We start from the raw sequence: 10,324 nt of genomic DNA, 5'->3' as shown, positions 1-10,324 counted from the left end.
ATGACTGCTCAGTTGACGCCGTTCGGATGCTCCTGTGGGTTCGGTGGCCATCTCCTTCTTCCTTGCCGCCTAAGCTTCTTCGACATTAATGTATTCATTGACCTTCTTTTGGAGATGACCAAAGTCCTTCGGCGACCGCCGAATGAGCGATCGGAAGCACTCTCCCTCGGTGAGCCCTTGGGTGAATGCGTTCATCAACACATCTGAGGAGACTGCTGGAATACCCATTGCTATCTGATTGAAGCGCTGGATATATGCCTTAGAGCCTCTCGGGATCCTTGCTTCAGTGATAACAGATTCACGCTCGTCTTCTGGTGGCGGCGACTACTAGCAAAGTGATGTAGGAATACCAACCTTGAAAGTCCTTAAAACTGTGATCGAGTTGTTCGACAACCGTTTGAATCATCATTACGCCGATCTAGATAGAGTGGTAATGAAGACTCAACATTTCACCCCGTCCATATACTGGTGAAGAGTGGTCGCGTTGTCAAACTTGGCAAAATGGTCATCGGGATCGATTGCTCCATTGTACTCCCTGATCGTCAGCGGGGTATAATGCTTCGGCAGAGGGTCATTTAGGATCTCCTTCAAAAATTGTTGATTGACCCGCTCGGGCGAGTCATCTTCCCTCAGCGCTTTTCCTTTTCGTGCATCCCGCACGGGCACCTCATCCGAAGAAGATCCCGATCTCTATCCGCTCGGCCTCTTTCTTCTAGGGGAGCCCATGATAGTGCTCGGTTGAAGGGGATTGGCGCATTACGGGCGCCCCCATAGGAGCCGATTGGTCTCCTATTTGGCTCCTCAGCGGAAAGTTGATCTGCTTGATCTTCTCTTTCTCTTTCAGCCTATCGACCTGCTGCAGAGGCGGCAGGCTCATGCGTTGGCCGATCAGCCGACGCTTGTTGCTGTTGCTCCAATATCTTCATCACTCGAGCTTGTATTAGTGCATCAAGATCTTCTTGCATCAGCGTCACTGTTGTGAGTCGTCCAGCGTCTTCCATCTTCTTATTCGGATACAAGCCATGTTCCCACAGACGACGTCAAATTGATCCTGTCCGAATGAAGGAAGCTGGAAAGCCAGGGATGGGGTGACTACTGACAGGATGAAGACCTCAATCCTGCAAAACAAAACCAAACTAAGGAAGGGGTCCCTGACGTTGACCCTCCGATGCTCAAGTTAGAATCAAGAAGAAAAAATGAGTATTTGAGAAATAGATGAATCTTACCTTTCCTCATACCCGGCGTACCCTTTTATACATTTCTTTGTGATCGTTCATCCTTATTTAATGATATTAATTGCTAGAGGAAGGCTTCGTTGTCTTGACTTCTGTGTATTAATGATAAATGGAGTGTTTTTCTTGGTCTTGGCTTCTTCATATTTAATGATGATAGACGGAGTGTTCTCTTTTATTTTCTCGTCTCCTCCTATGTAGTGTCATTCTTGCGCCGGACGGGCGGTCCAAGTGACTCGTTTCCTGCCGATCGAAACAACCAACTATAGGTTGTCCATTTGTCTGAGCAGCCCATGATGTCCATTTGTCTGACTGGGATAACCAGACAACCATCTTTGGCCGAGGCTCTTTCTGTAAGTCTCGACGTTGACCGCCTTGACTCTGACAGACACCGTGTCAATTAACCCGTGACAGATGGGCTCCCCTTTATCACCGCATCACTTATAAAATAGAGTTTTTTTAAAAAATATTTTTTGCATATGTAAATCATGAATTAATGACTACATCTAATCTCTGTGAAGACTTAAATGTTAATTGATGCAGGGATAAAGGGGATCCGTCCGACTTAGATCAAATGTCGAGATGGAGATTAAAGTCAAGATAGTCAATACTAATGTGTCAAAAGGTTTGTCTACAATATCTGAGCGGAAATCAACTACAATGATCGGTCGGAGTAATCAGTATCTGATCAACAAGAGACTTGTCCGAGTGGTGATGTGGCTGCTGCGTTGGGAAAGAAAGGAAAGAATTAACTAGCTATTTTATCTTATTACTTGGAATAAATAGAAAAGGAAAGAAAATTAATCTTCATTCGGTTATTTTATTTTATTTTCAACCTGCAAGAGAAAATATAGTTTAAGATATAATAATCAAAACAAGCAAGCCATAATATTTCCTTCCTTTTCAATTTCATCCAATAAACAACCTTCTTTTTGTCAATATTTTTTAAAAAAATTTCCCCTTTATTCTTAATTTAAGGAGAAGATAAAACAACAAATAGGGAATGGGGGAAGTAGCTTAAGAGAATCATCTGACCTCCAAGTTTTCATCTCAATTTTCTACTTTAGAAATGGTGTCTTATACTTGTATTATGGTAGTCGTTCCGCTCGGTCTTCTCTTTTACATTCTACAGTGGATTCATGAGACGGAGAAAACTCATTCGGTTAACTACGCCATGGTCTTTGCGCTCTTCATCATCTTGCCTTTTCTCATCGTTGCGAGCATCATTATGACTTCATCATCTCTTCTTGACAATCGCCAAACAAGTGGATGATGGCAATCAAGAAGAACCATACAAATTATGTTGGAAGTGCTCATGGTTTGTATACTTCTTCATTTTTTTTGTTTTTCTCCGATATTGTTACATGAGCTTTCATTATATGTATTATCTAAACATAATGAGTTTAATAGGTAATATATTGTCGTTGTTATTTTACTTCGCGTGTGCTTTTATTTTTGTGGAATTTTAAGAAGGACAAGAATATCTTACTATCATTATGTTGCATAAAATATGAGTATAGGATTGGAGGATGTCAACTAGCTAAACTAGTGAAAATTATTGCTAAGGTTTATACTATCATCACCTAAGTGCCCTAAACTACATGCACGATTAAAAAATAATAATAGCATAATTTCAAATAATCAAGTTTTTTGTTCTTAGATAAACAGATATGTAATATTTACATAATGGAAGGAAAAATAGTTTAAACTGTAATGAGCAAAACAAGTATGTGATAATATCGTCAATTGTTAAGTCTTTAACATAAATAATATCCTAAAAATAAAATCATGCAATAACATAAATCTTAATGACCAGATTCAACTAAAAAATTAATTAGACATTATTAAATACGCATAGCTCTCAATAATGAGGAGATTAAAATAGGAGACACCACCCTCAAGGTTTGATTCAAGGAATGAATAGTATTCGGGCGATCTTAATTTAAAGAGGATAGAACTAGTTTGAGTTCTGTGATGATCCCTTGGTTGATTTATGTGATCTAAAGTGTTCATCCTTTCATTGTATAATGCAATCACTTTTATTGGATTGTGTTTTTTTCTGCTTAATAAATACAAAGTCAACAACTGAGGAGATACTACTTGTCACTATAGGCTTGATTCGAGGAATGACCGATAGTCACCTTTTCAAGAAGGAAGAGCAAATCTAACAGGCTAGATGCCAGCTAGAATGACATTCTAACTGATCAAATTCTAACTATTTAACATTAAAATTTTAATGGTTAAAACCTGACCAGCTAGAATGTCATTCTAGCTGATCAGATTCTAACTATTTAGTACCGTCCAATTATTAAAGGAGGTGGAAGGGGAGATGCTATATGATGATCCTCAATAAAAGAAGTGATTGAGTTCCGAAATCCATCAGATTAATTTATCATTGCCACTTACTTTTTTCATTGAGATGGCTGTTCTGCAGCTCCATGATCCACTCTGGTAATGGTGCAACACTCCGCAGCCCTAATCATAGAAATCTTACCTTAACTAATCACCCAAATCCACCCTCCCATGCAGCTGCAATCAATTTGTTCCAAAACAGAAGAATTGATATGTACAATTGCTCTCTAATTAATGTTCAAGTTCAATAGTGATTGGTGCACTACATCCATCCACAACTCATGATTACCTCTTGAAAAATGCTATTCAACTTAAAATAATATGATGGCACCTGGTTGTTTGATGAGAATTATGACTTGGGAGAAGCTTAAGTGAGTTCATTTTTAGTAGTTTATATGCTAGAGGTATTTTTTATGAGATGGAGATTGAATTTGTGAGTTCTGACCTCTTTAGCACGATTGTAGGTACTACTATACCTTCAAAAACTTCTATAATTTATCACCTGTTTGTTTTCCATTTCATTGTAACTAACTCAATGACAAAATCAACAATAAAGCACATTAAAGTATCAATCACAAAACAAGAACAAAAAACGAAGGCGAGAATAAAGCAAAGATCAAGTAGAATCATGTGATGGATTGAACAGCTCTATCGAAGTTATCTTCGGCTGCTGCTAGGCGTTTAGGAAGCATATGGTCCGGATGTGACAGCTTCAGCTGACTGCATGATCAAAGAATAAGGGAATGAACAAGTGACCTGAAGCTGGGTGATTTGGTAAATGGGTCTGATTTGCTCGAAAGTAATATATACTTTGAATTTAATAAATGGATATGATTTTCTTAAAAGTATTAACACAAACACAAGATTTATCTTTAACTAGTAGTATCTTAAGAAATCTGACAAAGCTTATCGATCACCACTAGGCCTGCAAGTCGAGACAAAGCAGCTCATCAATAGGGCACAGGAAGTGCCAGAGATGCAATTCTCGAATCCTTTGGAAGAGATTGCAGTTCAATTTAGTGAACATTGCTGGTGTCAGATACTATAAATGAGAGCTTATAGTAAGACAATTTAACCTTCAAGTGACTGCTTCAATAGTGAACAATTACTATTCAAGCTACAATTATCTCTAAGATTTAGGATCAACACAAATTAAGAAAACAAGCTTCAGATAGTAGGCATTATATACTAGGAGTGGGTTGAATTTACATTGGAGATTTATGACTCCAACCAATATCTGGATCAGACAGGTATTTACTAGTAATTGAGTTTGATTTCTGATAGAAAAGAATATACTTGTTTCTATCCCTTGTCAAACAAAAAAATAACTTCGTAATTGTGATGGTAACAATTGGGCAATGACCACTTTTATTTTACTCAAACAAAGTTAATTACCCCACATACTTGAAAACCACCCCACATGTTTAATCACCACTTCGTGACTATCAAATTTTGTCATGTTCTTGTTAGAATTGTTCACTATGTCAAGCCATCCAAATTGAACATTCAAGTTTATACACTCACTGTTCTGAACAAACATAAATTAGATCTTATCTCAAGGTATTAGATACTGAACATTTTGTTTGTATACATCCTCTAAGCCTTAAGAATTGGGTAATCGTTTGACTGTGACAACATTAGTCCCCTAAAACAATGCCTTTATATGCTAGAATTTCTTTAATATTGTCTTTGTTAGCAGCCCCCCAACCAGTGTAGACATGACACAGACCTGGTAGTGTATCATGTACTGGAAACATATATCTACTTGACCCCACATTGCCACTAATAGAAAATGATATGTTGTGCATCTAGATTAGTACCTAGGTAAGTTATTCATATCCAAATCTGAGAAACATAGAATATGGTTAGAGAAAACAGTGTCATGCTTACTTGAGAAATCTTGTGGAAGGCTTGCTAAGGTGAAGACTGCATACAACAAGGTTGACCAAGGTCTCTGCATCCTTTGCATCCTGAAATCAAAATTCTCATGTTCATCTATTGTATAGCTTGCAATGGAATTTAGAATGACGTCCATTAAAATATAACTGACAAAGTGCTTGATTGACGGAGGCGAATAAACATATTTTCAAATCTACCTTGTTTAGTGCTTCAAGCAGTAAGGACTCAGCTTCATCAAATCGCCCCATGTGAATACAACAAACAGCCTTACCATTTAAAACCATTCCATATTTCTCAGAGAAGTCTTGGAAAATTAGATAAGCCTCCTGTATCTTAGAACCACCCTGAAACAGAAAATAATTAGGTGAACTCATGAAAGCTGAATATCAAAATTTGCTGCAATCATTAATTACTAGGCTTACCACAGCCAAATCTAACCATGCATTTGCAAGTTGTGTCAGTGTATGATCCTCATCAATTTGTTGCATGATTTTAAGTTGTTTCTCTGCATAGTTAACCTATGTATCTTAATGAATAACTGAAGATTCAGTGCATGGCTGCAAAAGGCATTAAAACCCAACCGTACTTCAGAAACCATTAACAGTTAGCTATAATAAAGAAGTTGCATTGAACTTTAATGGCCACCTTTATCCAATGTTACTTAGCTGTTCTACTGTTTTATAAAAGAATTGTCTGGTGAAAATAATTACAGATCACACCTACATATAATTAGATTCTTTAACATTCTAAAACTTTAATCTTCGGGAACATATGAAAGTAAATAAAAACGTCATATATTTATTATGAATCATATACAAACAAGGTCATCCAGTTGTCACAGCCAAATATGTGTTAGAACCCAAAAAAATCTATATAAAAAAGGAAACTCACTATACTTAAAGTTGAAGGAACTTTATAAGAAGCAGACATTTTAGATACAAATAGTAAATGGATCAGTAAATTTTCATGAACAAAGCATGCAATTTCAAGAAAATCACCATCAAGCAGATTTGCCAAGAAGTTTTAGTTTTTGCGTGAAATATAAAAGAGAACATAAACCACAGGTATAAAATGCATAGTAAGAACCAAATAATACAAGATAAGCACATCTTTAGCTTTGATGAAAGTGGTCACTCACAGTTCGATTGTTCCACCAGCATTGGTATGTTTGAGTGCCCCATTGTAGTCTTGTTGGTCCATGTATATGATTCCAGCAATCAAACAAAGGTCAGGATTGTTTCCTATTGCAGCATCACTTAACCACTCCTAGATACTCGAAATAGCAGCTTCCTAGATAACAAAAATACGATACAATGAGAATCCATCAGGGTATATTTATCACGATGAAGCATACAAAAATAATGAAATAGCTTAATCCCCATATACTGAGAAATCCCTGAACCTTAAAATACATTTTGTATCCCCAATTTAATCAATTGTAAAAAAAAGGTCTACATGGAGAATTTAGTCACTTGTCCCTTGATATAAGAGATTAAATCCAGATGCTTAAAAGCTTGAGATTACAAACCTGTGCCAAACAAAAGGAAAATTTTGCTGCTACCTTTTTGAACTGCTTCAACAACATCATTGACTAGTTATTCTTCCCTATGAATCTCATCCTTGTTTCAAAACATTTCTAAATCATTATCTCTATTTCTATTGTCAACCATTCTTCTTCCTGCCTATTAATTCAAACATATGGAAATAATGACTTGTTTACAAAAGAAAGTATTCATGGAGAAAACTTTGGATTTCCAACATTTGTGGATTTTCAACAAATAAGAGACCACATAAAAAAATAATATTCATCAAATTTAAATAGATAGTTCAAAAGTATAAGGTTAGTTGCTAAAAAGATTATAATCAGGATGAATTTTATCAATCATTGAGTACTTTTAATTTGACATATCTATAACATCCTATCAAAATTAGAACAAATATATACAGTTAGCTTTTTCATCCATAAACCTTTAGATTATAACGTCAAAATTAAATATTGTATTTTTAATTAAAATAATAGCTATAATGATCCAAGTTCCTCATTCCACTAAACAAATAGGGGTGGAAAACTACAAAAAATTTGATATACCATCCATATCGTACCGAAATATATCGACCATACCGATTTAACGGTATACCAAAAATTTTGGTACTGTATTATATAGTACCAATTTTTTTTGGTATCGATATTAGTATGAGATTTATATTGAAATTTTTAGTATACCATATCAATACTGAAAATTTACTATAAATGGTATAAATTTATACTGTACTAAAATTTTGATATACCAAAATTTCAGTATGATATCGGTATAAAATTTTTTATATTGAAATTTTCAGTATGGTATACGATATGCAGTTTAGGGTTCGATATACCTTACCAAACCACCACAATGTGCCCTTTGGTATTATTATGACTAAAATACCTTGTATTAACATCAAATTCATATGTCAACTTCATTGGGAAACAATAATTTGGTTCTATTTGCAGTAGAATTCTGTCTTTTACTTTAATAAAAGTAGAGATATAGTCAATCTAGTCAATTATTTGGTGTCCATATTTAAAGTTCATTCATGATTATGATCCAAAATCATGGAGAATATACTCATGAAATCTCTCAATACTTGTTAATACATGTTTATGAGAGAAATTAGTAATTATATCTCAAGTTGAGCATAATCTGACAACAGAAAAAAATAAAAGAAAAGGTCCTCTGTTTGCCAATTAAAATTTAGATTTGGAATTTCAATACGAAGAACAAAAAAGAAGAATATCAAGACTACTTTGAAGCTCAAACTTTCTGGATCGAAGGATGTTGAGAATGTCTCAAAAATCTAGCCCGACCAATTCAAGATCAGATCTCCACATAAGAAGAAATGAATTGAAAAACTCAAACTTTACTTCCTGATAGGTAAAGAGCAAGCACTTCGACAGCTTGGAGAGTCGTAGGAACTGACGAATCGATCTCATTTATGACAAACCGCAAAAAAAAAAACGAAGATGCAGTCAGAGATCCAAAATCTTTGGACAAATAACAACAAATCCAAAGGAAAAGAACAAGCAAGCATCAGAAGGGGAAGCAAACCTGGTAGTATTCGAGGGCGATGTAGGAGCGATGGGCGATGACGTCGAGGGCGTCGTCGGCAGGGAGGTTTGGAATGTCGCTACTGTTGATGGCGGATTGATAATCACCCAAGTAAAAGCTATTCGAATAGGAGATCGGGAGTGGCCGCCATCACCGTCGCCTCGTAGTAGAATTGTCGACGAAAACAGAGATCGGAGATCCAGGGAAGCTCAGAGGAGTTCGCTTCTGCTCCGGCCCAGTTAATGATCCGTTTAATATGCTATATAGGCAACGGCCCAGTTACAAGACAACGGCCCAGATAATATTTTCATCATGTTTATATAATTCAATTATTTGCATGAGAAATACTTGTTAACATAATTTTCTTAAATTCTGTTTTTTTATAAATTATTATGGTATTTATTAAAATGTTGATTATGATGTAACTTTTTTCTTTAAAAATGTAATATATTTTATGGAAGATGCTTGGTGTAAAGGTATGTGAAAGTTCAAATACAAGTAAATTATTTAGCCAATTTTTTATTAATGTAAATTTTGATAGTTTTAGCTGGAGCCTGGAGCTCCGAGGAGTTACTAAGCCAACTAGTTTAGATATAATTAATTATTCTAAAGCTGAGATATGATTTTTAATAAATAAATTTAAACATGATAAGAGCCTTGGCATGAATACGTTTCTGCCGTGAAAAGAATATGAATTGTGCAAGTACTTGAAATGTATAGTAAGCAAGCTAGGAAACGAAGTACAAATGAGAGGGGAAGTGAGACATCAATCCTCCCATTTGTTTATTTGCAAGGTACTTAACATTGAAGGATGAAAAGCTAAGAAAGATGTCCTTTGCCTTGTTTACTAGGGAAATGTAAGATGATCGAAATGTAAAGTCCCAATTTATCTTAGCCTCTTTTTCAAAAACAAGCAACAACTGAAAGATGTATATAGTACTACAAGTTCACTGAGTTTTGACTTGTTCTCTTTCATTTGATAAATGGCAAAAAAGCAGGTAGATCATTAAATTGATTATACCAAAAGAAACATGATTCAGATTATTAAGTTGGGTTCAGATAGAACAATAACACTGTTAAGATGTCACACAGAGTGTTTGAATAAGGTCTTAATGCACCCATGGATATTCAACGGCAATTCTATTGTCTCGGTGTAAAGAACATCATATAATCGAATATGAGTTTTGATATTGACAAAAAGTTCAAAGTTAAGTTTTATTGTTATACTGATAAGTTTGATTAAATGTGCAGAAAAATTCTAAGTGATCTTAGATAATGTGAAAGTCCTAGTTGAGTCTAGGCAAAGAAGTCCAAGTAGACACAAAGCAAGTGAAAAGTTCTAGTTGCAAATAGGCAAGGAAATCCTGGTACGGGAGACTGGGCGAAGTTTTGGTAGGTCAAGGATGTCGGGCAAAAATCCTAGAGTTGAGGACACTATGTGAAAGTCCTGGAGGTCACGAATACCATGTGGAAGACTAGACGGGTCGGGGATCGGACGTCCAGTGGAAAATCCTGAAATCTCGGATGCCGAATAAAAGTTCAAACGGTCTGGAAGACCTGTTTGATAAAAAGTAAACTCTCCTGAGAGGAGTAGGCGATGATACATTCCTTATAGAGGGAACAGTAGGCGTCGGTCTGATCTAGAATTTTAGTAAAATTCAAAGTCAGAATCGGACAATATTGATAATGGAAACATTGGATCATGGGGACTGCCCATGATGCTCATATTGCCCACATTTAATTGTGTTAAATGAC

The 10,324-nt window shown here is 35.8% G+C and overlaps 1 pseudogene; it reads right to left on the bottom strand.

Moving 5' to 3' along the window:
* Positions 1-4,061: 4,061 nt before the first annotated feature.
* Positions 4,062-8,803, bottom strand: LOC121998602 (annotated as a pseudogene).
* Between the last annotated feature and the right edge of the window lie 1,521 nt (positions 8,804-10,324).

This window comes from Zingiber officinale, chromosome 6A (genome assembly GCF_018446385.1).
Source record: "Zingiber officinale cultivar Zhangliang chromosome 6A, Zo_v1.1, whole genome shotgun sequence".
Lineage (NCBI taxonomy): Eukaryota > Viridiplantae > Streptophyta > Magnoliopsida > Zingiberales > Zingiberaceae > Zingiber > Zingiber officinale.
Note: the sequence above shows the minus strand (reverse complement) of the source record. Positions and strands in the feature narration are given on the sequence as shown.